General features: G+C 36.4%; 1 protein-coding gene and 1 pseudogene across 2 annotated transcripts in view; both read right to left on the bottom strand.

Moving 5' to 3' along the window:
- The window catches only part of LOC145277717 (uncharacterized), a 606,741-nt gene that overhangs the window by 18,775 nt on the left and 568,175 nt on the right, over positions 1-19,791 (bottom strand). The window lies entirely within an intron of this gene.
- The window catches only part of LOC145278522 (U2 spliceosomal RNA), a 134-nt pseudogene continuing 39 nt past the window's right edge, over positions 19,697-19,791 (bottom strand).

Below are 19,791 nucleotides of genomic sequence, written 5' to 3' on the forward strand. Positions count from 1 at the left end.
ACGTGTCACGTGACGTGACGTCAGCTCAAACTTTTGACAGACACAACCAAAGTTGACAAATTATGTATCATATTGCACCTTGATCACCCGCATGACAAATATCAAAATTTCACGTCAAACGGACAATTACAAGGGGGTGAACTTATCATTTTTCTCCCAGGGGGGGGCCCCAAAAATCCTGTCATTATAACGTTATTCATTAAGTGTCACGTGACGTGACGTCAGCTCAGTAAAATGTCGGCTGCAGCTGAGGTACGTTAAAACTGCCTTCGGAGGAGAAATTGATACTATAACACAGTTAAATATTAGTTTTCGACTCGAACCGTTATTACCAACGTAATTATCGCACTCCAAAAATAAAAAAAAAACCAAAATTACACGAAAATTGACGTAGGGAAAATGTTTTTATTTTTGCTCGAAGTTTTTTGCCGGCGAAGATGACTTTGCTCTTTGTAATTTACATGTAAACAAAGATTAGCCATTTTGTTTATACATTCTAACTCTGTTAACTTGAAGGGGGAGGGGGGGGGGTATCAGTATCAGGCCGCTTATGTAAACGAAAATTAGGTCGCTTGCACATTTTCCACTTTCTCTCTCTCTCTCTCGCCGTCTTTCTCTCTCTCTCTCTCTCTCTTTCGCCGTCTTTCTCTCTCTCTCTCTCTCTCTCTCGCCGTCTTTCTCTCTCTCTCTCGCCGTCTTTCTCTCTCTCTCTCACTCTCTTCTATCTCTACACCTTTCCTAACTCTCTATCACCATATTTCTCTCTCTCTCTCACTCTCTTCTCTCTCTCTCTCTCTAGACCTCTTTCTCTTCTCTTTCTCACTCTCACCCTCTTTATCTACTCTCTCTCTCACCCTCTTTCCCTTATCTTATCTTCTCTCTCTCTCTCGCCCTGTTTCTCTTCTCTCTAAAGACGGCGAGAGAGAGAGAGAGAGAGAAGGGAAAGAGGGTGAGAGAGAGAGTAGATAAAGAGGGTGAGAGAGAGAAAGAGAAGAGAAAAAGGTCTAGAGAGAGAGAGAGAGAGAAGAGAGTGAGAGAGAGAGAGGATCAACTCGACTCACCATATTTCTCTCTCTCTCTCTCTCACTCTCTTCTCTCTCTCTCTCTAGACCTTTTTCTCTTCTCTTTCTCTCTCTCACCCTCTTTATCTACTCTCTCTCTCACCCTCTTTCCCTTCTCTCTCTCTCTCTCTCTCGCCGTCTTTCTCTCTCTCTCTCGCCGTCTTTCTCTCTCTCTCTCGCCGTCTTTCTCTCTCTCTCTCACTCTCTTCTATCTCTACACCTTTCCTAACTCTCTCTATCACCATATTTCTCTCTCTCTGGAAGGGGGGGTGGCTATCAGTATGAGGCCGCTTAAATACACGAAAATTACTTTTATACGAGTTTGTTTTCTTATGAATGGAACCGCTTTTGTAGGGGGGAGGGGGGAGGAGGCAATGTGCACAGTCTCCCAAGCATTACCTACTATAAAAAAAGATGCACATTTACCCTCTTCTCTCACCCTCTTTCTCTCTCTCTCTCTTTCTCTTCTCTCTCTCTCTTTCTCTATCACCCTCTTCTCTCTCTCTCTTTCTCTTCTCTCTCTCATCCTCTTTCTCTCTCTCTCACCCTCTTCTCTCTCTCTACCTTTTTCTCTTCTCTCTCGCACCCTCTTCTCTCTCTCTCACCCGCTTCTCTCTCTCTACCTCTTTCTCTTCTCTCTCGCACCCTCTTCTCTCTCTCTCACCCGCTTCTCTCTCTCTACCTCTTTCTCTTATCTCTCTCTCTCTCTCAACCTCTTCTCTCTCTCTCTCTCTCTTACCCTCTTCTCTCTCTCACTCTCTGTGTACACCTTTTTCTCTTCTCTCTCTCTCTGACCCTCTTTCTCTCTCTCTCACCCTCTTTTTCTGCTCTCTCTCACCCTTCTCTCTCTCTCTCTCTCTCTCTCTACCTCTTTCTCTTCTCTATCACCCTCTTTCCCTGCTCTCTCTCACCTTCATCTCTCTCTCTCTACCTATTTCTCTTCTCTCTCTCTCTCCCTCTGCTCTCTCTCACCCTCTTCTTTCTCCCTCACCCTCTTCTCTCTCTCTCTCTCTCTACCTCTTTCTCTTATCTCTCTCTCTCACTACCCCTCTCTCTCTCTCTGTCTTACCCTCTTCTCTCTCTCTCTACCTCTTTCTCTTATCTCTCTCTCTCACTACCTATCTCTCTCTCACCCTCTTCTCTCTCTCACCCTCTTTCTCTCTTACCCTCTTCTCTCTCTACCTCTTTCACTTCTCTCACCCTCTTTCTCTCTCACCCTCTTTCTCTGCTCTCTCTCACCCTCTTCTCTGCTCTCTCTCACCCTCTTCTCTCTCTACCTCTTTCTCTTCTCTCTCTCACCCTCTTCTCTCTCTCTTACCCTTTTTCTCTTCTCTTCTCTTTTCTCTCTCTCTCGCCGTCTTTCTTTTCTCTCTCTCTCACCCTCTTTCTCTTCTCTCTCTCTCTTTCACCCTCATTCTCAACTCACTCTTACCCTCTTCTCTCTCCCTGTCTACCTCTTTCTCTTCTCTCTCTCTCACCCCCTTTCTCTTCTCTCTCTCACACCGTCTTTCTCTTCTCTCTCTCTCTCCCCTCATTCTCTTCTGTCTCTCTCTCGCCCTCTTTATCTTCTCTCTCTCTCACCCCGTTTCTCTTCTCTCTATATTAGCACTTATCAAAGTCAATAGGCAACTCGAGGATGACAGTTCAAAAGGTCACAGTAGTCAAATTTGGGAAAGAGGATGGAACAACTTTAACGGGAGCATGAGTTATTCAGCGACACCAACCTATTTTGTAATATATATATATATATATATATATATATATTGTACAAACTATATATTACCACTTATCAAGGCCTATAGGCCACTCGAGGATGAGAGTTTAAAAGTGCACAGTAGTCAAATTCGGCAAAGATGATGGAACCGCTTTAAGAGGAGGATGAATTATTCAGTGACTCCAACCTATTTTGTTACATATATGTATGTATATATTTTGTAAAAAATATATATTACTACTTATCAAGGCCCATAGGACACTCGAGGATTAGAGTTGAAAAGTGCACAGCAGTCAAACTGGGAAAGATGATGGAACCGCTTTAAGAGGAGGATGAATTATTCAGTGACTCCAACCTATTTTGTTACATATATGTATGTATATATTTTGTAAAAAATATATATTACTACTTATCAAGGCCCATAGGACACTCGAGGATTAGAGTTGAAAAGTGCACAGTAGTCAAATCTGGGAAAGAGGATGGAACCGCTTTAACGGGAGGATGAGATATTCAGCGACTCCAACCTATTTTGGTATATATATATTTATATCTATATTTATTTTTAAATATATATTACCACTTATCAAGGCCCATAGGACACACGAGGATGAGAGTTTAAAAGTGCACAGTAGTCAAATTCGGCAAAGATGATGGAACCGCTTTAAGAGGAGGATGAATTATTCAGTGACTCCAACCTATTTTGTTATATATATGTATGTATATATTTTGTAAAAAATATATATTACTACTTATCAAGGCCCATAGGACACTCGAGGATTAGAGTTGAAAAGTGCACAGTAGTCAAATTCGGGAAAGAGGATGGAACCGCTTTCACGGGAGGATGAGTTATTCAGCGACTCCAACCTATTTTTTTATATATATATTTATATCTATATTTATTAAAAAATATATATTACCACTTATCAAGGACAATAGGCCACTCGAGGATGAGAGTTGAATAGTGCACTGTATAAAAAATACGGTAAAGAGGATGGAACCGCTTTAACGAGAGGATGAGTTATTCAGCGACTCCAACCTATTTTGTTATATATATATATATATATATATATATATATACTTTTATTAAAAAATATATATTACCACTTATCAAGGACAATAGGCCACTCGAGGATGAGAGTTGAAAAGTGCATAGTAGTAAAATTCGGGAGAGAGGATGGAACCGCTTTAACGGGAGGATGAGTTATTCAGCGACTCCAACCTATTTTTTATATATATATATATATATCTATATTTATAACAAAAATATATTACCACTTATCAAGGCCCATAGGCTACTCGAGGATAAGAGTTGAAAAGTGCACAGTAATCAAATTCGGGAAAGAGGATGGAACAGTTTTAACGGGAGGATGAGTTATTCAGCGACTCCAACCTATTTTGTTATATATATATTTATATCTATATTTACTAAAAAATATATATTACCACTTATCAAGGCCCATAGGCTACTCGAGGATGAGAGTTGAAAAGTGGACAGTAGTCAAATTCGGGAAAGAGGATGGAACCTCTTTAACGGGAGGATGAGTTATTCAGCCACTCCAACCTATTTTGTTATATATATATATATATATATATATATATATATATATATTTTTTTTTTTGTACAAACTATATATTACCACTTATCAAGGCCCAGAGGCCACACGAGGATGAGAGTTTAAAAGTGCACAGTAGTCAAATTTGGGAAAGAGGATTTAATCGCTTTAATAGGAGGATGAATTATTCAGCGACTCACACCTGTTTTGGTATATATATATATATATTTATAAAAAAATATGTATTACCACTTATCAAGGCCCATAGGCCACTCGAGGATGAGAGTTAAAAAGTCCACAGTACTTACCCTCTTCTCTCTCCCTGTCTACCTCTTTCTCTTCTCTCTCTCTCACCCCCTTTCTCTTCTCTCTCTCACACCGTCTTTCTCTTCTCTCTCTCTCTCCCCTCATTCTCTTCTGTCTCTCTCTCGCCCTCTTTATCTTCTCTCTCTCTCACCCCGTTTCTCTTCTCTCTATATTAGCACTTATCAAGGTCAATAGGCAACTCGAGGATGACAGTTCAAAAGGTCACAGTAGTCAAATTTGGGAAAGAGGATGGAACAACTTTAACGGGAGCATGAGTTATTCAGCGACACCAACCTATTTTGTAATATATATATATATATATATATATATATATTGTACAAACTATATATTACCACTTATCAAGGCCTATAGGCCACTCGAGGATGAGAGTTTAAAAGTGCACAGCGATGAGTTATTCAGCGACTCCAACCTATTTTGTTATATATATATTTATATCTATATTTACTAAAAAATATATATTACCACTTATCAAGGCCCATAGGCTACTCGAGGATGAGAGTTGAAAAGTGGACAGTAGTCAAATTCGGGAAAGAGGATGGAACCTCTTTAACGGGAGGATGAGTTATTCAGCCACTCCAACCTATTTTGTTATATATATATATATATATATATATATATATATATATATATATATATTTTTTTTTTTTTTTGTACAAACTATATATTACCACTTATCAAGGCCCAGAGGCCACACGAGGATGAGAGTTTAAAAGTGCACAGTAGTCAAATTTGGGAAAGAGGATTTAATCGCTTTAATAGGAGGATGAATTATTCAGCGACTCACACCTGTTTTGGTATATATATATATATATATTTATAAAAAAATATGTATTACCACTTATCAAGGCCCATAGGCCACTCGAGGATGAGAGTTAAAAAGTCCACAGTAGTCAAATTTGGGAAAGAGGATGGAACCGCTTTAACAGGAGGATGAGTTATTCAGCAACTCCAACCTATTTTGTTATATATATATATATATATATATATATATATATATATATAGATATATTTTTCATAAAATATGTATTACCACTTATCAAGGCCCATAGTCCAGTCGAGGACGAGAGTTGAAAAGTGCACAGTAGTCAAATTGGGGAAAGAGGATGGAACCGCTTTAACGGGAGGATGAGTTATTCAGCGACTCCAACCTATTTTGTTATTTTGTAAAAAATATATATGACCACTTATCAAGGCCCAGAGGCCACTCGAGGATAAGAGTTGAAAAGTGCACAGTAGTCAAATTCGGGAAATTTGTTATATATCTATTTTTTTGTTACTTAGGCATTTCCACTTATCAAGGCCCAGATACATCTCGAGGATAAGAGTTAAATGTGCACAGTAGTCAATTGGACAATAAGGCCCAGAGGCCACCCGAGGATAAGGGTTGAAAATGGCAGTAGTTAATTGGACAACATAGTAATACTTAGTAATGGAAAGTCGGGAAATTTGTTATATATATATTTATATTTTGTTTATATAGGCATTACCACTTATCAAGGCCCAGAGGCCACTAGAGGATAAGTGTTGAAAAGTGCAGTAGTCAATTGGACAAAATATAGTAATTGTTAGTAATGGAAATTCAGTAAATTTGTTATATATATATTAATATTTTGTTAAATACGCATTACCACTTATCAAAGCCCACAGGCCACTCGAGGATAAGGATTGAAAAGTGCACCGTAGTAGTCGGTTGTAATGGAAATGCGGGATATTTGTAATATACCTATTTTTTGTTACTTAGGCACAACCACTTATTAAGGCCCAGAGGCCACTCGATGGTATTACCACTTATCAAGGCCCAGAGGCCACTCGAGGATAAGCGTTTAAAAGTGCAGTAGTCAATTGGACAATATAGTAATCGTTAGTAATGGAAATTCAGTAAATTTGTTATATATATGTATATTTTGTTACATACGCGTTACCATTTATCAAGGCCCAGAGGCCACTCGAGGATAAGGATTGAAAAGTGCACAGTAGTCAATTGGACAATATAGTAATCGTTAGTAATGGAAATTCAGTAAATTTGTTATATACCTATTTTTTGTTACTTAGTCATTTCCACTTATCAAGGCCCAGAGGCCACTCGAGCATAAGAGTTAAAAAGTCCACAGTAGTCAATTGGACAATAAGGCCCAGAGGCCACCCGAGGATAAGGGTTAAAAAGTGCAGTAGTCAATTGGTCAATATAGTAATCGTTAGTAATTACTACTTCTCAAGGCCCAGAGGCCACTCGAGGATAAGGGTTGAAAAGCGCAGTAGTCAATTGGACAATACAGTAATCGTTAGTAATGGAAATTCAGTAAATTTGTTATATATATATATATTTATATTTTGCTAAATACGCATTACTACTTATCAAGGCCCAGACGCCACTCGAGGATAAGGGTTGAAAATATTCAACAAATTTTTTATCTACAGATTAGAAAATTTGTATATAGGGTATCCAGACATATGGAATATATCTAGCATAATCTATCTATTATATCTATAAAAGTCAGAATGTTTGTGTGTGTGGGTGTGTGTGAGGTAGAGAGAGAGAGAGAGAGAACAATTCTTAACCTATATATTCAACAAATTTTTTATCTACAGATTTTAAATTTGTTATAAAGGGTATTCATACATATGGAAATATATCTAGCATAATCTATCTATTATATCTACAAAAGTGAAAATGTGTGTGTCTGTGAGAGAGAGAGCAATTCTCAACCTATATACTCAACAAATTTTTTATCTACAGATTAGATAATTTGTATATAGGGTATTCAGACATATGGAAATATATCTAGCATAATCTATCTATTATATCTATAAAAGTGAGAATGTTTGCGTGTGTGTGTGTGAGGTAGCAAGAGAGAGAGAGACAGAGCGAGAGAACAATTCTCAACCTATATATTCAACAAATTTTTTATCTACAGATTTGAAAATTGGTATATAAGGTATTCAGACATATGGAAATATATCTAGCATAATCTATCTATTATGTCTATAAAAGTGAGAATATGTCTGTGTGTGAGAGAGAGAGAGAGTAAGAACAATTCTCACCCTTTATATTCAACAAATTTTTATCTACAGATTAGAAAATTTTTATATAGTGTATTCAGACATATGGAAATATATCTAGCATAATCTATCTATTATATCTATAAAAGTGAGCATGTGTGAGAGGAGAGAGAGAGAGAGAGAACAATTCTCAACCTATATACTCAACAAATTTTTTATCTACAGATTTGAAAATTTGTATATAGATTATTCAGTATATGGAAATATATCTAGCATAATTTATCTATTATATCTATAAAAGTGAGAATGTGTGGGTGTGTGAGAGAGAGAATGAGAGAGAACAATTCTCAGCTTATATATGCAACAAATTGTTTATCTACAGATCCGAAATATCACATTTGTATAGAAGTAGAAATCTGGATACCTATTCTGATACCTAATAAAAGAAAGGACACTCTTTGGGGCGGATTTGGATGATAACAAGTCACTACTAAGAAATTCTAATAAACATTGAAATAATTTAAGAATTTTATCAAAATAAAATTGCATGGTAATCACCCAATTTCTGCCACAAAATTTTGATTGGCAAAACTCATAAACAGAAAATATATATTTTCTAATTTCATCTTTTTTTTTTACATAATCTGATTTGATGTTTTCCTTAATATTCAAATCACTATATTTTGCTGCTTAATATCAAATACAGCAAATGAGTTATTTTTTATGCATCAAACAATTACATTTTCTCATTCATCCAAACTAATCACTGAACATCAATTTCATATTTTCTTCACTAAAATATTACTGTGCTTGATGTCATCAAGTGGAGCGGATCATTTTTTTTTGTCATTTGTTCACACATTTTTCCAATTTATATATATTTTGTCTAAGATTCTTAGCCTATGTCATTGCATACCAAGCTGTTTATTAAAAGTTACGGTTCACTGTAAACACATACGTTATACCAAAATAAAAACGCTTCAGATAATGTCTGGATATTCAATTCAGTTTCTCACATGACATCTTATGAAGTTAGTAGAAATGTTACAGACTTTTGAATCTCGAACACTTTCAATACTGTGCACTGATATTTTCTTTTTTGGAATATAAGCACATTCATGATTTTTTTTTACAAACGTCAACAAATTTCACAATGTGTAGCAATGTACTGAAACAATTATAAAAATATTTGTTTTTATTTTGGATGATGCAGGGCATCCGAAGAGAGATTTTTCTAACAAAATGAAAGTATAATTTTTAGCAATAGGTATCTAGGAAAAGGCCACTACATGCGTTATAAATTCCAAATTTCCACAACCTGGCAAATACTGGTACACGCTAGCAAATTTAGATTTGCAATTACAGAATATGATTCTAATTTTTTCCTTTGCTCTTTATTCTAACACTACACTAAGTTTACTGTTTTATTTCGCTGCAGTTGATATTGTGTAGAACAATAAGAAAATCATAGTGAACAATGCATTCAACAAAATTTCACACACATTTCTAGATACCTATATCTAATAAGTTCAAAAGAAAGGACACACTTAGGGAGGTATTTTGGTGGTCAAGTCACTAAATAGAGATTATCATTTTTCTCCCAGGGGGGGGCCCCAAAAATCCTGTCATTATAACGTTATTCATTAAGTGTCACGTGACGTGACGTCAGCTCAGTAAAATGTCGGCTGCAGCTGAGGTACGTTAAAACTGCCTTCGGAGGAGAAATTGATACTATAACACAGTTAAATATTAGTTTTCGACTCGAACCGTTATTACCAACGTAATTATCGCACTCCAAAAATAAAAAAAAAACCAAAATTACACGAAAATTGACGTAGGGAAAATGTTTTTATTTTTGCTCGAAGTTTTTTGCCGGCGAAGATGACTTTGCTCTTTGTAATTTACATGTAAACAAAGATTAGCCATTTTGTTTATACATTCTAACTCTGTTAACTTGAAGGGGGAGGGGGGGGTATCAGTATCAGGCCGCTTATGTAAACGAAAATTAGGTCGCTTGCACATTTTCCACTTTCTCTCTCTCTCTCTCGCCGTCTTTCTCTCTCTCTCTCTCTCTCTTTCGCCGTCTTTCTCTCTCTCTCTCTCTCTCTCTCGCCGTCTTTCTCTCTCTCTCTCGCCGTCTTTCTCTCTCTCTCTCACTCTCTTCTATCTCTACACCTTTCCTAACTCTCTATCACCATATTTCTCTCTCTCTCTCACTCTCTTCTCTCTCTCTCTCTCTAGACCTCTTTCTCTTCTCTTTCTCACTCTCACCCTCTTTATCTACTCTCTCTCTCACCCTCTTTCCCTTATCTTATCTTCTCTCTCTCTCTCGCCCTGTTTCTCTTCTCTCTAAAGACGGCGAGAGAGAGAGAGAGAGAGAGAAGGGAAAGAGGGTGAGAGAGAGAGTAGATAAAGAGGGTGAGAGAGAGAAAGAGAAGAGAAAAAGGTCTAGAGAGAGAGAGAGAGAGAAGAGAGTGAGAGAGAGAGAGGATCAACTCGACTCACCATATTTCTCTCTCTCTCTCTCTCACTCTCTTCTCTCTCTCTCTCTAGACCTTTTTCTCTTCTCTTTCTCTCTCTCACCCTCTTTATCTACTCTCTCTCTCACCCTCTTTCCCTTCTCTCTCTCTCTCTCTCTCGCCGTCTTTCTCTCTCTCTCTCGCCGTCTTTCTCTCTCTCTCTCGCCGTCTTTCTCTCTCTCTCTCACTCTCTTCTATCTCTACACCTTTCCTAACTCTCTCTATCACCATATTTCTCTCTCTCTGGAAGGGGGGGTGGCTATCAGTATGAGGCCGCTTAAATACACGAAAATTACTTTTATACGAGTTTGTTTTCTTATGAATGGAACCGCTTTTGTAGGGGGGAGGGGGGAGGAGGCAATGTGCACAGTCTCCCAAGCATTACCTACTATAAAAAAAGATGCACATTTACCCTCTTCTCTCACCCTCTTTCTCTCTCTCTCTCTTTCTCTTCTCTCTCTCTCTTTCTCTATCACCCTCTTCTCTCTCTCTCTTTCTCTTCTCTCTCTCATCCTCTTTCTCTCTCTCTCACCCTCTTCTCTCTCTCTACCTTTTTCTCTTCTCTCTCGCACCCTCTTCTCTCTCTCTCACCCGCTTCTCTCTCTCTACCTCTTTCTCTTCTCTCTCGCACCCTCTTCTCTCTCTCTCACCCGCTTCTCTCTCTCTACCTCTTTCTCTTATCTCTCTCTCTCTCTCTCAACCTCTTCTCTCTCTCTCTCTCTCTTACCCTCTTCTCTCTCTCACTCTCTGTGTACACCTTTTTCTCTTCTCTCTCTCTCTGACCCTCTTTCTCTCTCTCTCACCCTCTTTTTCTGCTCTCTCTCACCCTTCTCTCTCTCTCTCTCTCTCTCTACCTCTTTCTCTTCTCTATCACCCTCTTTCCCTGCTCTCTCTCACCTTCATCTCTCTCTCTCTACCTATTTCTCTTCTCTCTCTCTCTCCCTCTGCTCTCTCTCACCCTCTTCTTTCTCCCTCACCCTCTTCTCTCTCTCTCTCTCTCTACCTCTTTCTCTTATCTCTCTCTCTCACTACCCCTCTCTCTCTCTCTGTCTTACCCTCTTCTCTCTCTCTACCTCTTTCTCTTATCTCTCTCTCTCACTACCTATCTCTCTCTCACCCTCTTCTCTCTCTCACCCTCTTTCTCTCTTACCCTCTTCTCTCTCTACCTCTTTCACTTCTCTCACCCTCTTTCTCTCTCACCCTCTTTCTCTGCTCTCTCTCACCCTCTTCTCTGCTCTCTCTCACCCTCTTCTCTCTCTACCTCTTTCTCTTCTCTCTCTCACCCTCTTCTCTCTCTCTTACCCTTTTTCTCTTCTCTTCTCTTTTCTCTCTCTCTCGCCGTCTTTCTTTTCTCTCTCTCTCACCCTCTTTCTCTTCTCTCTCTCTCTTTCACCCTCATTCTCAACTCACTCTTACCCTCTTCTCTCTCCCTGTCTACCTCTTTCTCTTCTCTCTCTCTCACCCCCTTTCTCTTCTCTCTCTCACACCGTCTTTCTCTTCTCTCTCTCTCTCCCCTCATTCTCTTCTGTCTCTCTCTCGCCCTCTTTATCTTCTCTCTCTCTCACCCCGTTTCTCTTCTCTCTATATTAGCACTTATCAAAGTCAATAGGCAACTCGAGGATGACAGTTCAAAAGGTCACAGTAGTCAAATTTGGGAAAGAGGATGGAACAACTTTAACGGGAGCATGAGTTATTCAGCGACACCAACCTATTTTGTAATATATATATATATATATATATATATATATTGTACAAACTATATATTACCACTTATCAAGGCCTATAGGCCACTCGAGGATGAGAGTTTAAAAGTGCACAGTAGTCAAATTCGGCAAAGATGATGGAACCGCTTTAAGAGGAGGATGAATTATTCAGTGACTCCAACCTATTTTGTTACATATATGTATGTATATATTTTGTAAAAAATATATATTACTACTTATCAAGGCCCATAGGACACTCGAGGATTAGAGTTGAAAAGTGCACAGCAGTCAAACTGGGAAAGATGATGGAACCGCTTTAAGAGGAGGATGAATTATTCAGTGACTCCAACCTATTTTGTTACATATATGTATGTATATATTTTGTAAAAAATATATATTACTACTTATCAAGGCCCATAGGACACTCGAGGATTAGAGTTGAAAAGTGCACAGTAGTCAAATCTGGGAAAGAGGATGGAACCGCTTTAACGGGAGGATGAGATATTCAGCGACTCCAACCTATTTTGGTATATATATATTTATATCTATATTTATTTTTAAATATATATTACCACTTATCAAGGCCCATAGGACACACGAGGATGAGAGTTTAAAAGTGCACAGTAGTCAAATTCGGCAAAGATGATGGAACCGCTTTAAGAGGAGGATGAATTATTCAGTGACTCCAACCTATTTTGTTATATATATGTATGTATATATTTTGTAAAAAATATATATTACTACTTATCAAGGCCCATAGGACACTCGAGGATTAGAGTTGAAAAGTGCACAGTAGTCAAATTCGGGAAAGAGGATGGAACCGCTTTCACGGGAGGATGAGTTATTCAGCGACTCCAACCTATTTTTTTATATATATATTTATATCTATATTTATTAAAAAATATATATTACCACTTATCAAGGACAATAGGCCACTCGAGGATGAGAGTTGAATAGTGCACTGTATAAAAAATACGGTAAAGAGGATGGAACCGCTTTAACGAGAGGATGAGTTATTCAGCGACTCCAACCTATTTTGTTATATATATATATATATATATATATATATATACTTTTATTAAAAAATATATATTACCACTTATCAAGGACAATAGGCCACTCGAGGATGAGAGTTGAAAAGTGCATAGTAGTAAAATTCGGGAGAGAGGATGGAACCGCTTTAACGGGAGGATGAGTTATTCAGCGACTCCAACCTATTTTTTATATATATATATATATATCTATATTTATAACAAAAATATATTACCACTTATCAAGGCCCATAGGCTACTCGAGGATAAGAGTTGAAAAGTGCACAGTAATCAAATTCGGGAAAGAGGATGGAACAGTTTTAACGGGAGGATGAGTTATTCAGCGACTCCAACCTATTTTGTTATATATATATTTATATCTATATTTACTAAAAAATATATATTACCACTTATCAAGGCCCATAGGCTACTCGAGGATGAGAGTTGAAAAGTGGACAGTAGTCAAATTCGGGAAAGAGGATGGAACCTCTTTAACGGGAGGATGAGTTATTCAGCCACTCCAACCTATTTTGTTATATATATATATATATATATATATATATATATATATATTTTTTTTTTTGTACAAACTATATATTACCACTTATCAAGGCCCAGAGGCCACACGAGGATGAGAGTTTAAAAGTGCACAGTAGTCAAATTTGGGAAAGAGGATTTAATCGCTTTAATAGGAGGATGAATTATTCAGCGACTCACACCTGTTTTGGTATATATATATATATATTTATAAAAAAATATGTATTACCACTTATCAAGGCCCATAGGCCACTCGAGGATGAGAGTTAAAAAGTCCACAGTACTTACCCTCTTCTCTCTCCCTGTCTACCTCTTTCTCTTCTCTCTCTCTCACCCCCTTTCTCTTCTCTCTCTCACACCGTCTTTCTCTTCTCTCTCTCTCTCCCCTCATTCTCTTCTGTCTCTCTCTCGCCCTCTTTATCTTCTCTCTCTCTCACCCCGTTTCTCTTCTCTCTATATTAGCACTTATCAAGGTCAATAGGCAACTCGAGGATGACAGTTCAAAAGGTCACAGTAGTCAAATTTGGGAAAGAGGATGGAACAACTTTAACGGGAGCATGAGTTATTCAGCGACACCAACCTATTTTGTAATATATATATATATATATATATATATATTGTACAAACTATATATTACCACTTATCAAGGCCTATAGGCCACTCGAGGATGAGAGTTTAAAAGTGCACAGCGATGAGTTATTCAGCGACTCCAACCTATTTTGTTATATATATATTTATATCTATATTTACTAAAAAATATATATTACCACTTATCAAGGCCCATAGGCTACTCGAGGATGAGAGTTGAAAAGTGGACAGTAGTCAAATTCGGGAAAGAGGATGGAACCTCTTTAACGGGAGGATGAGTTATTCAGCCACTCCAACCTATTTTGTTATATATATATATATATATATATATATATATATATATATATATATATATTTTTTTTTTTGTACAAACTATATATTACCACTTATCAAGGCCCAGAGGCCACACGAGGATGAGAGTTTAAAAGTGCACAGTAGTCAAATTTGGGAAAGAGGATTTAATCGCTTTAATAGGAGGATGAATTATTCAGCGACTCACACCTGTTTTGGTATATATATATATATATATTTATAAAAAAATATGTATTACCACTTATCAAGGCCCATAGGCCACTCGAGGATGAGAGTTAAAAAGTCCACAGTAGTCAAATTTGGGAAAGAGGATGGAACCGCTTTAACAGGAGGATGAGTTATTCAGCAACTCCAACCTATTTTGTTATATATATATATATATATATATATATATATATATATATAGATATATTTTTCATAAAATATGTATTACCACTTATCAAGGCCCATAGTCCAGTCGAGGACGAGAGTTGAAAAGTGCACAGTAGTCAAATTGGGGAAAGAGGATGGAACCGCTTTAACGGGAGGATGAGTTATTCAGCGACTCCAACCTATTTTGTTATTTTGTAAAAAATATATATGACCACTTATCAAGGCCCAGAGGCCACTCGAGGATAAGAGTTGAAAAGTGCACAGTAGTCAAATTCGGGAAATTTGTTATATATCTATTTTTTTGTTACTTAGGCATTTCCACTTATCAAGGCCCAGATACATCTCGAGGATAAGAGTTAAATGTGCACAGTAGTCAATTGGACAATAAGGCCCAGAGGCCACCCGAGGATAAGGGTTGAAAATGGCAGTAGTTAATTGGACAACATAGTAATACTTAGTAATGGAAAGTCGGGAAATTTGTTATATATATATTTATATTTTGTTTATATAGGCATTACCACTTATCAAGGCCCAGAGGCCACTAGAGGATAAGTGTTGAAAAGTGCAGTAGTCAATTGGACAAAATATAGTAATTGTTAGTAATGGAAATTCAGTAAATTTGTTATATATATATTAATATTTTGTTAAATACGCATTACCACTTATCAAAGCCCACAGGCCACTCGAGGATAAGGATTGAAAAGTGCACCGTAGTAGTCGGTTGTAATGGAAATGCGGGATATTTGTAATATACCTATTTTTTGTTACTTAGGCACAACCACTTATTAAGGCCCAGAGGCCACTCGATGGTATTACCACTTATCAAGGCCCAGAGGCCACTCGAGGATAAGCGTTTAAAAGTGCAGTAGTCAATTGGACAATATAGTAATCGTTAGTAATGGAAATTCAGTAAATTTGTTATATATATGTATATTTTGTTACATACGCATTACCATTTATCAAGGCCCAGAGGCCACTCGAGGATAAGGATTGAAAAGTGCACAGTAGTCAATTGGACAATATAGTAATCGTTAGTAATGGAAATTCAGTAAATTTGTTATATACCTATTTTTTGTTACTTAGTCATTTCCACTTATCAAGGCCCAGAGGCCACTCGAGCATAAGAGTTAAAAAGTCCACAGTAGTCAATTGGACAATAAGGCCCAGAGGCCACCCGAGGATAAGGGTTAAAAAGTGCAGTAGTCAATTGGTCAATATAGTAATCGTTAGTAATTACTACTTCTCAAGGCCCAGAGGCCACTCGAGGATAAGGGTTGAAAAGCGCAGTAGTCAATTGGACAATACAGTAATCGTTAGTAATGGAAATTCAGTAAATTTGTTATATATATATATATTTATATTTTGCTAAATACGCATTACTACTTATCAAGGCCCAGACGCCACTCGAGGATAAGGGTTGAAAATATTCAACAAATTTTTTATCTACAGATTAGAAAATTTGTATATAGGGTATCCAGACATATGGAATATATCTAGCATAATCTATCTATTATATCTATAAAAGTCAGAATGTTTGTGTGTGTGGGTGTGTGTGAGGTAGAGAGAGAGAGAGAGAGAACAATTCTTAACCTATATATTCAACAAATTTTTTATCTACAGATTTTAAATTTGTTATAAAGGGTATTCATACATATGGAAATATATCTAGCATAATCTATCTATTATATCTACAAAAGTGAAAATGTGTGTGTCTGTGAGAGAGAGAGCAATTCTCAACCTATATACTCAACAAATTTTTTATCTACAGATTAGATAATTTGTATATAGGGTATTCAGACATATGGAAATATATCTAGCATAATCTATCTATTATATCTATAAAAGTGAGAATGTTTGCGTGTGTGTGTGTGAGGTAGCAAGAGAGAGAGAGACAGAGCGAGAGAACAATTCTCAACCTATATATTCAACAAATTTTTTATCTACAGATTTGAAAATTGGTATATAAGGTATTCAGACATATGGAAATATATCTAGCATAATCTATCTATTATGTCTATAAAAGTGAGAATATGTCTGTGTGTGAGAGAGAGAGAGAGTAAGAACAATTCTCACCCTTTATATTCAACAAATTTTTATCTACAGATTAGAAAATTTTTATATAGTGTATTCAGACATATGGAAATATATCTAGCATAATCTATCTATTATATCTATAAAAGTGAGCATGTGTGAGAGGAGAGAGAGAGAGAGAGAACAATTCTCAACCTATATACTCAACAAATTTTTTATCTACAGATTTGAAAATTTGTATATAGATTATTCAGTATATGGAAATATATCTAGCATAATTTATCTATTATATCTATAAAAGTGAGAATGTGTGGGTGTGTGAGAGAGAGAATGAGAGAGAACAATTCTCAGCTTATATATGCAACAAATTGTTTATCTACAGATCCGAAATATCACATTTGTATAGAAGTAGAAATCTGGATACCTATTCTGATACCTAATAAAAGAAAGGACACTCTTTGGGGCGGATTTGGATGATAACAAGTCACTACTAAGAAATTCTAATAAACATTGAAATAATTTAAGAATTTTATCAAAATAAAATTGCATGGTAATCACCCAATTTCTGCCACAAAATTTTGATTGGCAAAACTCATAAACAGAAAATATATATTTTCTAATTTCATCTTTTTTTTTTACATAATCTGATTTGATGTTTTCCTTAATATTCAAATCACTATATTTTGCTGCTTAATATCAAATACAGCAAATGAGTTATTTTTTATGCATCAAACAATTACATTTTCTCATTCATCCAAACTAATCACTGAACATCAATTTCATATTTTCTTCACTAAAATATTACTGTGCTTGATGTCATCAAGTGGAGCGGATCATTTTTTTTTGTCATTTGTTCACACATTTTTCCAATTTATATATATTTTGTCTAAGATTCTTAGCCTATGTCATTGCATACCAAGCTGTTTATTAAAAGTTACGGTTCACTGTAAACACATACGTTATACCAAAATAAAAACGCTTCAGATAATGTCTGGATATTCAATTCAGTTTCTCACATGACATCTTATGAAGTTAGTAGAAATGTTACAGACTTTTGAATCTCGAACACTTTCAATACTGTGCACTGATATTTTCTTTTTTGGAATATAAGCACATTCATGATTTTTTTTTACAAACGTCAACAAATTTCACAATGTGTAGCAATGTACTGAAACAATTATAAAAATATTTGTTTTTATTTTGGATGATGCAGGGCATCCGAAGAGAGATTTTTCTAACAAAATGAAAGTATAATTTTTAGCAATAGGTATCTAGGAAAAGGCCACTACATGCGTTATAAATTCCAAATTTCCACAACCTGGCAAATACTGGTACACGCTAGCAAATTTAGATTTGCAATTACAGAATATGATTCTAATTTTTTCCTTTGCTCTTTATTCTAACACTACACTAAGTTTACTGTTTTATTTCGCTGCAGTTGATATTGTGTAGAACAATAAGAAAATCATAGTGAACAATGCATTCAACAAAATTTCACACACATTTCTAGATACCTATATCTAATAAGTTCAAAAGAAAGGACACACTTAGGGAGGTATTTTGGTGGTCAAGTCACTAAATAGAGATTAGCTGGTTTCCCGGCATAGCCCAGGATGTAATAAAGATTGACTGAAATACATGTTCTAGCTGGTTTCTAGGCGTTGCCAGGGATGTAATATAGACACATTATGTTGTATATTACCTGTTCTCTTCTCCCTAAGGTAAAACAATTTCATATACATGCTGTAAATTACCTATGCTAGGGATAAAACATGAACAATACCAGTCCGGGGGTAGATAAAACAAATAATACATAGAGATGAAAGATTCCTCTCCCCTAAGAATAAAACATATGTTCAATATCTGCTTTTGTTTTTTCATTGTTTATACGGTCCCGAGCAACGCCGGGTAGCCCTGCTAGTCTATATATATAAAAGGCAAAAATCGGTGTGTATGTATGTATGTATGTATGTTTGTTTGTAACGCTAAAACTTTTGAAAGACGGAACCAGAGTTGACAAATTTGGTATCATATTGCACCTTGATCACCCGGATGACAAATATCGAAATTTCACGTCAAACGGACCAGTAGAAAGGGGTCAACTGATCGTTTTTCTCCTAGGGGGGCCCCCCAAAAAACCTGTCATTTTAACGTTATTCAATACGTGTCACGTGACGTGACGTCAGCTCAAACTTTTGACAGACACAACCAAAGTTGACAAATTATGTATCATATTGAACCTTGATCACCCGCATGACAAATATCGAAATTCCACACCAAACGGACCATTAAAAGGGGGTGAACTGATCATTTCTCTCCTAGGGGGGCCCCCAAAAAAACCTGTCATTTTAATGTTAATATTACATAATCCAAAAACGCTTAGTCATGTCACGTGACGTGACGTCAACATCCAGTAATGGCGAACAAATGTAAACAAACACTTTGTTTTACCGATACTTTTGTAATTTCTCTTCTGCTTTGTTCTAGAGATTATTAAACTCCATGACAATGTCTCCAACGTATTTAACTGGTTAAAAATAGTATTTATACAAGAGTTTTAACGAAAAATATCAGGAAAAAATGTACAGGAATAAAAAAAAATTCAGCTTTCAAAATATTCGTCGATAAAAAAACCGATCTTTATATTTACGCTAGCCATTTTGTATATTACCACGTGACCTGCTATCTCTTAAACTGGAGGGGGGGGATCCACTTGAATCCAACAAAACCAGTAATTTTTTTTTTCTATTATATATACATCATTTTCTATAAAATTAAGTGTAGACTTTATAATTAAAACAAAAAATGTTATTCATACTAAAAAAAAAAACGCTTAGTCATGTCACGTGACGTGACGTCAACATCCACTAATGGCGAACAATTGTACCTATTTACTATGCCTCCCCACGGGACAGAGTTAGACACCAGGGTCGTTTTTTAACGTGGAGAAAAGGTACAAAAATAAAAATTGTCTCAGTCGTGGAGGATTTCTCCTCCACCGAAAGAGAACAAGAAATAGAAGTGCAGCATCTGAAGAACAGAT

Source organism: Euprymna scolopes, chromosome 6 (genome assembly GCF_053919585.1).
Source record: "Euprymna scolopes isolate OS-2025 chromosome 6, ASM5391958v1, whole genome shotgun sequence".
In the NCBI taxonomy this organism is placed as follows: domain Eukaryota; kingdom Metazoa; phylum Mollusca; class Cephalopoda; order Sepiida; family Sepiolidae; genus Euprymna; species Euprymna scolopes.